At 35.9% G+C, this 13,694-nt stretch overlaps 1 protein-coding gene and 1 pseudogene across 2 annotated transcripts in view; one reads left to right on the top strand and one right to left on the bottom strand.

Moving 5' to 3' along the window:
- LOC127412585 (polycomb group RING finger protein 3-like) overlaps nucleotides 1–9,024 on the bottom strand; it is an 81,162-nt gene extending 72,138 nt beyond the window's left edge. Inside the window, exons 1-2 of one of the 2 annotated variants that reach the window (XM_051649056.1) lie at nucleotides 8,920–9,014; nucleotides 5,221–5,280 (exon numbers count right to left, since the gene is read on the bottom strand). The gene's annotated coding sequence lies outside the window, so the exon portion shown is untranslated. Of the gene's footprint in view, nucleotides 1–5,220; nucleotides 5,281–8,919 lie in introns of both variants that reach the window. The other variant, XM_051649055.1, reaches the window with a different exon arrangement.
- LOC127412646 (solute carrier family 49 member A3-like) overlaps nucleotides 1–13,694 on the top strand; it is a 51,585-nt pseudogene that overhangs the window by 20,714 nt on the left and 17,177 nt on the right.

Here is a 13,694-nt window from a genome sequence, read left to right as displayed (position 1 = left end):
CAAATATCTCAGAACTTAATTCCAATAAAGACTGTTCAAGGGGCTGAAATTGAGATTGTGTCCATCTTTAAATATCTTATTATTTAAATATAATATTATTAGATAATAGCCTGAACCACACATTGATGATTTGGTGAGGAAGTTGAGAGAGATTGTGATTCTATTTTAGAAATAAGTCTTGTTTTTCTTTGAAAAAAAACAAAAAGACAAAAAAAAAAACATATTGCTGCTACTTTTTTTTTTACCTGTATTAGATTATGTATATTTTATACAAAAATGCTTCAGCTTCATCATTTCATATGATCGACACAGTTTATCGTGGGGTTCTGGGATTCATTACGGCAGGGGTCGGCAAACTTTTTGAAATGGAGTGTCATTTTTTATTTTGTTCACTCCTGCAAAATCCTAAAACTTTATTTCCAGGTTTAATTTATATTTTGAATAGACTTGAATTGAGTGTGACCATGGTTTAAAGAGGGTGTACCTGTATGCAAAATCTGAAGAATTAATAGTGATGTTTTCCTTATTACATGACGTGCTGTTCTGAAAACAAAAAGAAACAAATGCAACACGGAATGTAGGCTGTCATCTACGCAGCCTGACCGAAGCAAAGAGGGTGCATTATTAGCGTGATTAACCGAAAGTAAAGCGCTGCCGGCTCGTGATGCTTTAATGGCTTGCACGCGCTGCAAGAGTCTGTTGGGTATACTGCAGTCTCGTCACATTTTTACTTTTTGTTTAGCCTCCCATTCAGCTCATGAAAACATGCTGCGTGATCATGAGGAAGGATTACATCAAGATGTACACTGGAATGCAGGTGCGGAATTTCAAATGTATAAAACAGTCTACTCCTCTCTCGCCGTTGCTGGTGTGCCAGTGATTACCCCTCCACGTGCCAATGCTGGCACGCGTGCTATAGATTGCCGACCCCTGCATTACAGTATGTAAAATTTAACTCATCATTGTGTACTGTATGCAAAGGTTGACTGGCCTTCGTTAAATATATGCGTAGGTTGTTGCATTGGTATGTATATATTTATAAAGCACTGGTTTGTTTGTTACCATTATATCTTACAACTTATGTTAAATTCCAGAGCAATTTACATTATAGCTCACGATCGGAAGATGTATTACCTGCATCAGTACCTAAAGGGAGAACAGAACTTGGAAAAAAGGCCTTTGCTTTTGCTGCTCCCTCATCTTGGAATACTCTTCAGCAAACTTTAAGACAGCAGTGTTTGGTGCCTTTAAGTGAATTTAGGAGACATGTTGAAGATCTAAGAACTAAGGTCAGTGTGTTAACGCATAGTTAGGCTTACTACATTTGTGCATGTATCGATTGTTCCTTGTTTTAAATTGTAGCTATGCTTATTGTTGAATTGTTTTATGTAGCCATTTTGGCCAGGTTGGAAAAGAGATTTTAATTTCAAGGGATTAACCTGTTATAATAATAATATCAACCATTCTGCTCTCTAGACATTGGTATCCGTATTCGCCCTTGAAAACCTCCAATTCTTCAAAAAAAAGCAATATCCTTAGCATAAAAGAAGAAAAAATTACGCATTTAACAAGCCTTGATTCATAACATATGTAAAAATTAGGCCACTTAAAGGAATAGTTCACCCAAAAATTAAAATACTCTCATTATTCTCTCATTATGATGCCATCCCAGATGTGTATGACACAAATGAAGATTTTTGGAAGAAGATAGAGCTCTGTCAGGTCCTTATTATGAAAGTACATGGGTGCCAGCACTTTGACGGTCCAGAAGTCATATTGAGGCAACTCCAGTCGAACAATGAATGTCTTCTGAAATGAATCGGTAGGTTTATGTAAGAAACAAGTCGATAATTGAAATGTTTTTAACTTTAAATCTGCGCTTCCATCCAGGGCACTGTTTGAAATGGCTGAACTCTTGCGTGATGTTCGTTCTTCTGTTGTAAATAAGCACCACTTCCGAATTCTCGTGTGAAATCACCAACGCACTTACGTCACACTTCGAGTCAGCTGACATTCATTGATCGACTGGAGTCGTGTGGATTACTTTATTGCTGCCTAAATGGGACTTTTGGACCGTCAAAGTGCTGGCACCCATGTACTTCCATGACAGAGCTCCATCTTCTAAAAATCTTAATTTGTGTTCTACTGAAGAAAGACAGTCATACACATCTGGGATGGCATATGGGTAAGTGAATAAGAGAATTTTAATTTTTGGGTGAAGTATTCCTTTAAAGGCCACAGCATACTCATGGAGAAGTTCTTCTTCATTCTTTGCTCAGAGCCAAAAAGAAGTTTGAAACAGCTGAGTAACAGCATACTGTTTGCAAACATTCAGACAACCGCCACACCACTGTGGGAGGCGTTTAGAGGAGTATTTAAATATGAGGACGCACAAGACTACATGTAAAACCTTAATTAATGTGACATTACAATGTACTACCAATGACTTCATGGTTTAATATAATTCGATTAATATAATTCACATAAAATCAAGCTATTTTAACCACTCTGTGCTGATTTAAAGTAATACATATGCAGTAGATAATGTTTAATTTGTCATTTTACATCCTGCATTCATTACACTAATGCACTAACACGTTATACGCTGCCATAATATGCGCAGATTGTACTCTGTTACTGTACTTAATGATGACACTGATACTACTGCAAAGATGGGTGTATAAAAGATTAATGTTAATGGGCAAAATACAGATAAAAGGATGATGATAAGAGAGGCATATCTTACTTTGGACAGATGTGTGAATGGATTTCGCTGCAGATGACACATGAGTGAAGCAGCTTATCAAAGAACAGAGTGAATGTGCACTTGTATTTGAGCAGATCTGCTTCCTTTTGTAGACTAATTAAACAAACAAAAAATTCTTGGAAAATTTCTATGCGCACAATTGCTAATGAATTCCAGGTCAAACCTACCTAAGACATGGACCAATGGAAGTAAGGTGTTTAGCAGCTGGTACAAAGTTTTCCTGAAATTTCAACCTGGCGAGCTGTTACGAACCACCGAAACAAACTCAAAAACACCTTTGTTTGGGCCAGATTTTGTTCTAAATGACATCGCACCCACTCGATCTTCACTTTCATATGAGTGTGCCAGTGCCTTTAGTGTGAAGCCGAAGAGAAGATTAAAGCAAGTTGAAGTTTGACAGATTTTAACAGTATATGATGTGAAAGCTGCATCTCGTTAAACCTCTATGAATTTACATGTCATTACACTCATACACACACTTACTAATAACTCGAGGATTCTCTTTGATTTGAGGCCTTCAACCCACTGGATCAAATCTACATCATTCTAAATGTAAACTTACACCTCAGCAAAACCAGGGTCACATTTCACCAGCTCAGTTTTAAACTCATTTATTTAACGTGAGAAAGTCACATCAGCTGGAATAATTGGCTATCTTGCTTAATGCCATACCGCAGGCTTGACCTGTTTCACAACTCGCTTTTCTGGGTTTGCACTAAAAACATGGACAAACTGAAAGACATTGTTTATACTGAAAACCATTTTGATGTTGCTGGCACATTAAAGAGGGCTGCGCAACTGCCACAGGCCACATGTTTAAGCCAGTCCTACAAAAAGATATCAGACATTTAACTTAACACTATAAACAACAAGATATATTCTGGTGATGACATACAAAGAATTCATTTAGGCTATCATTACACATGCGAATAGATCTTACACCAGGCATGACACTAAGCGATTAATCATGCATTAAAGAGACATTATCTGCCATTATCTGAATGTTTGATTCACGTGTTAATATCTGTGACCCCAATTATATTTCCTCTCGAGTTGCAGTGTAAAAAGCCTCAACATGCAATACTGTAAACCAGTGTTTCCCAACTAGTGTGCCGTGAAAGATTGTCAGGTGTGCCGTGGAAAATTATCAAATTCCACAAAATAAATAATGCATGAAAAAAATAATTTCAGATATCCAAACTCCTCACCTTTTGGAGAAATTTGCCATTTTGAAACCATAATCGGTCACTTTTGTGATTGTGAAGAGCAATGATTAATGTGCAAAAGTGACTGATATTTATACACTTTAAGGGGCTTTCACATGACTCGCATCAGCGCTGCAGAATACACTTAAGTCTACGAAGTGACGGCACTTTACACCAAAGTGTTTTTCACACACGTTTTTGCTTCACCAATAATGTCTTTAAGAGTACTAAGCAACAAGAAATATTTAAAAACTGTCCAAATCTGTGAAGAGACATTGAATGTCTCATAATTTCTTTTAATTAAATATTACCTTATCGTTTACGAATATCAGAGACCCCAGTTATTGAACTAATTTAAATTCACCAAGAAAATGCTTAGACCTAAGCATAAACGAGTCCTTTTATTACTTTCTGCTATCAAAGCAACTGCAAGCTTTTTTTCTCTCTTCCAAATACATGTTTTCAATGTTTATTGTGCACACCTCCTGCTTTTTCACGTGGCAAACTCGTAAAATCGCCCCTCTGTGACGCTTTCTGCAACTCGTCATGTGTAGGGCAATGCGGCACTTGACGCTGGCGTTGAACGGAGCATTGACGCCTCGACTCAACTCATGTAAAATGCGCTTTACAATAATGACAGAACATTACTGAAACTCAAAATTATTATTATTTGTCTATTATTGTGGTCTTTTCTGATAAAAGTCATGCTCAGCAGTTTAAATAGGCTACTGTAGGAAAATGATACCGTAGATCTGCTTTGTGTTTATAATTCTTATACTGAAGTCAGTAGATTTGTAGCCATGCAAGGTTTAATAAAGGAGAAGGTAAGGACGTTATTGAAACTCACTATTATTAGACTATTATTGTTGTCTTTTTGGATGAAAAATAATGCTCAGACTGAAGGAAGACTATAGATCTGCTTTGTTCTTTTAATGCTTAAACACTATAAAGTCTCTTGGTAGATTTCGGTCATGAACGACTCAAAATGATTCACTGACTCACTCATAGCACATAAGACGCTCATTTGTCGCCACCTAGTGACATTTCCAGAAGGGGTCACTGAACTAATCAGTTAATAAAATTAAACAAATTTGTGAAACAGAAGCAAGCCTCACCAAAATACTCTTTATTTTGCAGCTAATTCTGCACAACTGTAAACTTGAATAAACTTGAATCACTAAAACAGCTGGAATTGGTTCTTTTTGCTTATTCTTTAAAAAAAAGTTTGTGGACCAGTGATTGTCTTACCTTTTTCGCCCCTCATGAGTTTGCATCCCTGTAATTTGTTGTGGCATTGCAAGAACAAATCTACAAATTAGAAAAGAAGCAAATTTGTTGTTGATTTTTATTATCTATTTAGCGCTCTTACCACCTGTGACCTCACACAGCATAGCCTACATATGTGACCTTATTTATTTATTTATTTTATTTATTTTTTTCACAGCCGTATATCAAACATTACAAGTAAACACGACGCACAGAAAACAAGGACAAGTTCTTGAAAAGGAAAAATATTGACGATGGTTAGCCTATGTGGGATAGTGGTGTGCCGTAGGATTTTTTAGTCGTAAAAAGTGTGCCGTGGCAGAAAAAATGTTGGGAAACACTGATGTAAACAGCATGACATGAAGGTGGTGTCATTAGACTATTGGCCCAACACACACAAGCCCAACAATGAGTATGGCACAGGGCCAGTGTGAGACAGATTTGTGCCTATTTGTGCCAGTACTGTGTTGTTACTACAACTTGCGTCCATTGATTATGTTTATACCTTGTGAACAATGTTTTTCCAAGATGTACGGTTGTTGTGAATTCTGTTCAATTTATTATGTCACCGAGTTTACATTTTGTAGCTGGCTAACATTGACATCCGCACAAATCAGTTTAAGGTAGAAACGTCTGTTTTCAGTTTCCTAATGTCATCGTTTTCTAAAGTATGCAGTAATGGAGAGGGTTTTCGAAAGTCTCCATTTTCGATGGAGAAAAATGCCATTCCAGCGTGGATGAGAGGCGTATACACAGTGGACGATTTGTAAAAAAATTTAAGGGGGATGGTGTAGTCAATGATTTTTGGGGGGGGATAAAATATGAATCATATTTTAAAAGTTTATTTATTAAGAAATAACAATAAAAGATTATTCTTCACTAGTCATGCCTACATTTCTTTTTTCAGGAATTTCAGATTTTAATGACACTTTTTTTTTTTCTTACTGTCTCTGGACACCACATGACATTTTTTACTGTAAGCCCCAGAAAAATATCAATATGACTTTAAACTCAGCACTTGAAACATTTTCATCATGTATTCAAGTAAATGGTTTGTGTGAATTGCATTTTTAATGTATTTTTAATTTAATGGATCAGGACAAAAATGAGCATCACTTCATTGACTCTTAGGACACATGGCCATAATATGCACCTGTTACCCTCTGTTATTGTATTTTATGATTCATTTTGTGAAAAGAATCCACATTATGATCATGAAAAAGGTTTTTTTCGAGATCGCTTGCCCACTGCAGACATGCATTTTTTCTACTCCAATCTACTACTTGACCATGTTTGAAAGTGCGTGAAACATTTGAAAACTTGTGGCATAAGTTTCATGTGAACACTAGGAAGAACAAGTCAACCCATCGCAAACTCCGACATACTTGCTTTACAGTGTTTTCAGAAAACTGGCATCTTTTTTTGCAGTGGAGAGAGAGCTCGCACGCTCAAGGTTGCCAGATTGCGGGACTAAAGCGTACCCCCGGCAGAATATATCCAAACTGTACAAGTGTCCACATCTGATTGGGGATTTCACCTATAGAAATCTGGCAAACTCACACATGTCGAAATCTAATTCTGACTGGCTAATCGCCCTTATTTAAAGTCTGTTAGTTATCAAACATATTAAAATGAAATATTTTACTTGCACGATTAGTTCCAAGTAATACATGACACAATTTATCTAAAGGGGATGGTAAGTGGGGATGGTGGTTTTACAAGGGGGATGCTTTTTTGGTATTTCTTGCAACAAGGGGGATGGCATCCCCTTGCATCCCCCCCTCAACTCGAGCCCTGCATATACGTTGCAAAATTAACTGAAACTATTAGTGTGGACATGGCCTATACTACCAAAAATGACTTATCTAGTAAAAGACTTGGAAGAAGGGATGCACTGAAATTTTGGTCAACGAAAACTTTCAGTTTTTTGGTTGAAAGAGAAAAAAAAAGCAGAACAATTTAACAGAAACTGTTACTTTAAATCTAATAATAGAAACACAGACATGGGAGGAAAAAAAACAGCATTCATGCGAAACAATCCTGGTTAAATTACATTTAATGTAAACGACAGCTGATGATGGACGATATATTGATGGTAACATTTTTATAAGTCTCTTAAAAGTTACATTTTAAAAGTCGTGAGCCTAGACGTTATGGTAGTAATGACAACAGATGGAAGAACAAGTGCAATTACTTACATAACAGAAATGTAATCTGATAAATATTTTTAGCTTACTTATTCTAATCAGTCAATTTTTTTTATTTATTTTTTTAAAGAAGCATTTTTTCAGTCCAGAGTGTCCAGAAGTTTTGGTTTCGGCCAAAAATTTAATTACGGTGCATCACTACTTGGAAGCATAAATGTAAAAGTGGTTCAAAATTTTTACAAATCAGTTATGGTTGGCACTGTATGCCATGTTTTCCAGCAAAGTGTATGAATTTATAGTTGTCATTACATTCCAGCTGTGTAATTTCCAATTATTATTCCCAATTAAAAACAATTGCCTATTTGATGTAAATTCATTTTTTGCAAAGGAAACTTTAAAATAAAATGAAAAATAGAAATATATGCTTTCTCTACCATGTATGAAATATGCTGCTAAAAATTAAATGCTTTTGTGTGTGTGTGTGTGTGTGTGTGTGTGTCTGTGGTGGTGCCAGTGAAAGAGTTGGCATGGCAAGTAAAAATCTAAACATTATATTAACAATAATGTACCAGATCAACATATTGCTCACTGGGATAAGCCAATGATGTTTAATTGCCCAACATTGTTCGTTAGAAATCAAGACTACAGATTTTTGCTACATGCCGATGCTCGCTGTAAGTCAGAAGAAATCTAAGCAAAGACCAGATCAATGTAGACGCCAACAAATGTACTGACCTAACAACTCAATATGATCATCATGTAGTATGGCACAGATCCCATGGGGAAGTCGGGGACAAGAGGGACACGTCCCCCAACTTTGGGCCAACATCGAATTGTCTACACTCCAATCAATACTGTAAACACAATGTTCTGTTTGTCATGAGACTAGTGCCCCTGAAAACACCTCCAAAAAACCCATAACTCCCCCATTAAACATAATGCACTGACTAGTGCATTAAAGTGTAATTATTATCTCAATGCAAAGGAAGCAAGACTTGTTGGCAGCTCTTGCTCCAGAAGTCTGGTGTGCAGGTTTGCACATGCTTGCAGGCACCCAAAAACCCTCTGGGCTTTAACTTTTCTCTGGCCCTGATTTAATCTTAGTTTGCATGAAAACATCCCAAATCATCACAAGCCAACTTTGAAAACCCAGTGGGACAAATGTGATGGGCAGGAAGATTTCAAGAACATTCCAGGCAGGAGAAAGCAGAGGAGAGCTGAGCTGACCTACACCACAACTGTAAATAGACACAGGCGTGCATACTTGCTGATGAAACTCCAGCTACACGAAATTACACTTTTTAACCTTCTTAGAAAAGATGACCTCCGGTTAGGGTCCGCAGGGCCCGGCGTCGCACACACACACTTGTACACGCAAACACACACCAGCACGTATAACCATGCAGAGCTGCCATCAAGCGGAAAAACACACCGAGAATAAATGAAAACTCCCCGGTCGACGTGCGAAAGAAAGGTCGGAAGACGTGCACATTCAATGATCTGCGGGAATAGGTTGAAGTTTAAAGGAACAAACCTGTTTATGGCCGGAGAGGTCCGCTGGATACTGGTTTGAATCCGAGTTAAATCCACTGTCAGTAAAACAAAGAGGCGAAAATGTCCGGCCAGTGCCGAAACAGGCCGAAACAGCGCATTGAGGCGCCCTACTGCGCATGCGCAAAAAGGTTGAATGGGAGGAGGGGTGAATGGGAGTGGAGATTAGAACCATAGCATTATTAGTTTAATGTGTTTCATTCATTCAAAAGTTATACCGATCACGTGAGCAACAGTGAACAACATAGAGGAACATTGATCATACTTAAATGAAGATAATACATAAGATAATATTTATCAATTTAGGTGATAATACATAAAATGCTTTTTAATGATCAAGTTTTAAAATAAATTACATGTATTAATTTAGATGAATAAATTTGCACAAATTAATACAAATAGGGCTACGATAGAAATGCAAAAATAGTTTATTTTAGTTTATCAAATTTTTTAGAAAGACATTTTATTTACATAAAAATATTAAATGTATTAAAAAAATAATATATTTATTTCAAAAATCATTTATAAAAATTTGATATAAAATTATAATTATAAAATTGTACTATATAAATGTAAATCAAATACTTAATATTTTTGATTTAAATAAAAATACTATATATATATATATATATATATATATATATATATATATATATATATATATATATATATATATATATATATATAAATACTCTACACCCATCTACTGAGGTACTTCAACTTGGGAATTAACATTATTTGCATTTGAACATCATATTTCATTTTATTTAGACAAATGATGTTCATTTCAGTTGAAGCAAAGAATTGTGGGTTGTGAGTCCCACGAAGGATACACCTCATGCATCCTCCGAATTCCCTTGAATGAAAGTCGCATTTGAAGGCTGCATTCGAAGTGTCCTACTCGCTTTTCTGAAACGAGACAGCCTCGATGACGTATGCGGCTGACAAATGCGTCCTCTGGAGGATGCAGCCTTCGAAACGAGACACAACCTTATTCACCATTCAACATTAATGCGCTGTTCGTAACCACAGCAGCCTAACATAAAACATTTCCTAACCACTTTCATCAGCATAGCTAATATAATGGAATTCAACTTGTTTTGCACGGAGGGTGAGAGACTGAAATCAGGACCTATTAAAAGCGTCTTTCACTGTCCTGCAAGGCGATTTAAATTGTAATGTGATGTTTAATGTTATGTTGCTGTGCTGAAGTACCGCCTATAGCCACTTGAGTCTGAAGGAGAAGTGCTGTTTGTTTACAAAATGCAGGCAGCATTTAGCTGTGAAGCTCTAATGTTCAAGGATAAATTACGATTTCATTCTTAATTCAGTCAATCGTGCAGCCTTGATGGATACCATACCGATGTCTCAGAGGTCAAAATCTGCAGATTCCAGTGTTTTCAATGGTTTTCCCCTTATCACACAGTAAGTGCTACTTTTACTGTCACTGCCATGTTTGTAACATCGTTTTTTCCACGTTAATGTGAAAATGACAATGAATAAAAGTTAAACAATAATGTTTCTCTGGAGTGCCAGCCCCTCTACCTTCTGTAGATATTATTATTTCTGATTTTATATATTAGTTTTGACCAAGTGTGTGGTCGCACTACTTTTTCTCTGTCTGATTTAGAACAGGCGGAGCTGCAGATCCAAAACGGCCCTTAGATAAAATCAACTGTTATTTTTTATTCTTCTGGTCAAAATTTGCACTGCAAAAAAATCTATGACAGCTGTAACAATGCAATTCTTGCAAGTGACCATGATAAAAAGGCGTTAAACGATTTTAAATGCCCTAGTGTCCACATATTTCTTAAAAGAAGAAGAAAAGGATTGGATTTCATTGGAAATACTTTACCTGGTGCTGACCAAGCCTCAAACTGAAGATAACTGTTTGGAGTTGCATCAGAAAAGCGACTGGCACTATGACACTGTGGAGTCAGGGGTTAAAGTCGCGGTTATGTGATTATCGAATGCAAGAGAGTTGACAGCCGAACAACTCTCATTTACCGGTATACCGAAACTAAAACAAAACACATGGTCATCTCTTGACTTTTCACATCACTCAACTGCCTGGGAACATTGACATTTGTGAAGTTATTATAATTTGTTTTATGTAGATTATTAGCAGGGTTGTTTTTTTCCCGCACAATGGATACAAAGTTCAGGACGGTTTGAGTTTTTCAACTCATTTATAATGCGATCTCGTCTGGTTCTGGTTCGGTTTTGGCATCATGGATGACGGGAGCAGGACTTAAGATGTCCGGTCTCACCTGAACGGAGGGAACACTGCTTCTGAATATAAAGTTTACAGAAGGAGATGGTTCATCTTATCTGTACTCTGTCTACTAAACTGTTCTAACTCAGTGGTATGTGTAATCCACTCAGTTAGCCTATGTTATCACGTCAAAGCAAAGTGTTTTTGGTTTTCCAAAGATGTTCAGTATGTTAAACGGATTTGATCAGTTGGGTCTTTATCTCAAATTCAGTCAGCTTCATAAAGAATTTGCTTAACTTACATTTATTAGCAAATATTATATCAATTGTTTGTATTTGTTATGTATTAAAAAATGTAATAATGTTTGTTAATTTTATTAATGAAAGTTATTTTAAGTTTTAAAATGTTCCCAGAAAAGGCTGTGTGTGTGACACAATTACAGGTAATCTATCTGTATCTTGTTGTCTGAAAGCAAAACAGTCTTAGTAAACAAACTTCTGAAAGTCAGCATAAGGTCTGGTGCACATTACAGCTTATGCTGGACAAGATCCGCCCACTTATTTTTTGACCATCATGTTAAGCGACCAACATTCATTTTTTCAGTGGCATCTCTACATTAGGGGCAGGTGGGGCTGCACCCCACCAGATTGAGGTTGTTGATACACTGGTTTGTAGTTTACAAGAACAAAATATTCAGAGTCTTTCGTTTTAATTTAGTTTTGTAATGCTGTTCATGCGCGTTAGTGAGATAATATGCACAGCCTTTGACGATTAGCCTATATCTTGTTTGTTTTCAGGGTCACTTGAGCTTTTTGATGTGGATGTGCACGTTTTAGTTGTGTTTTGTGCTGAGATGAAATTATTAGGGATGTTTGTGCGTGGCACCAAGTTCAGAGTTGCTCGAGAAAAAAATCTTTATCCGTCAATCTGATGGACTGAGTTGTAAAATTTCTGTCATGACCTATTTTTATCTGTCATACTTGTTCTCATTTTATAAGTGCTAGGGCTACATTCAGGGGCGTAGCATAAATTATAATGGCTTATACTGTACATTACAGTGGATAAACCTATATGATTTGTTTTTAAAAAATCATCAAAATCAATCAATCAATCAATCAATTAAATAAAAAAAAAATTGTACAATTCCCATGTGCATAGCAAATATTCATACATATGTACAGATTCACATATATGCCTATACATATCAATTCATATATACATTAGGGCTATTGATTTAAGGCGTTAATATAATGCATTTAATTATATTAAAAAATTACATGTTAAAATATTAATGCAATTAATCATTCCCCTGTACTGTAATAAGGACTAGTCCTGCCATCTGAGAAATTCAAGATTGAAGTACCACTTTTATATATTCAGCAGGGGGCAGTAAGCACAAATCTAGCTGTACAGGTAACATGCAGCTGTACAAGCAACAAACCACAACTTGCATGGAGCACTGTATGCGGAGGACACGTTCTTGCCTTCAAACACAGCTAGGCGGAGCGCAACTCCAAATACAGGGGTCTTGAGATGTGATTTCTAAGTTTCATACTATGTTTAACTTGACACAAGGTCATAAAAACACTATGTTTATGATGCGATGCAACCAAAGTGAGACGCTCAAAGCGTCCGTTGGACGCATGTGTATACTGATGCATCCTTTATAACAAGTCTTCCTTGGCCAGATCAGTTGCAAAGACTTACGTTCAACGATAAGGAAATTAATAATATATTGCCTTCCAAATACACTTTTGTATTGTCTAATCAGTGCTGTACTTGTCTTCCACAATAATGTAATGGGTTTTAATTATCTGAATTATTATATTTATTATATATATTTATGATTATTTAAATATGATTATTTATAATTATTTAATAATTATATATTGAATTATTTTTATTTTGTGGTATTCATCAACAAATATTGATATATGCAATTAATTGTGATTAATTCAAATAATTAATTGGCATATCATGTAATTAATTGGAATAAAATATTTAATTGATTGGCAGCTGTAATATACATACTGTATATATTTTAAATTCCCTTTCACATGTTTGCCTCTATTTTTATATTTTCCATGCTTTTACCACTGTCGGGTAAATCTACATAATTTGTCTAGTCATTTTTAATATATAATTTAACTATAATATATACTTGATGTAATATTTTTCAGTAATAGGAAGTCTAGACTGTAGACTAATAAGCAGGTGGATGCCTAGAACTCTACAATACTAGGTGGCCAGTGCATCTAGGAGTCTGATCCAATAAGGTTTCTCAGCCTAGGGAAGTCCACGTCTTCTTTTTTTTATTTTTGGTTGTTATAATAGCAAAGTTTTGCCCTGATTACAGTGATGTTGATCTGTGGTGGATTGTGCAAACAGAATATTTTCTACTCCATACAGGTGTAGTGTGTAATTCTTTTCAAAACTTTTTAAACTTGGATTGTTTAAAATAGACATGACCTTATTACAACTTAATGAACATACTATATGTCTATTCCTCACTACCTCGTTTTTATTTATTTATTTTTTGTTCT

This window comes from Myxocyprinus asiaticus, chromosome 22 (genome assembly GCF_019703515.2).
Source record: "Myxocyprinus asiaticus isolate MX2 ecotype Aquarium Trade chromosome 22, UBuf_Myxa_2, whole genome shotgun sequence".
Lineage (NCBI taxonomy): Eukaryota > Metazoa > Chordata > Actinopteri > Cypriniformes > Catostomidae > Myxocyprinus > Myxocyprinus asiaticus.
Note: the sequence above shows the minus strand (reverse complement) of the source record. Positions and strands in the feature narration are given on the sequence as shown.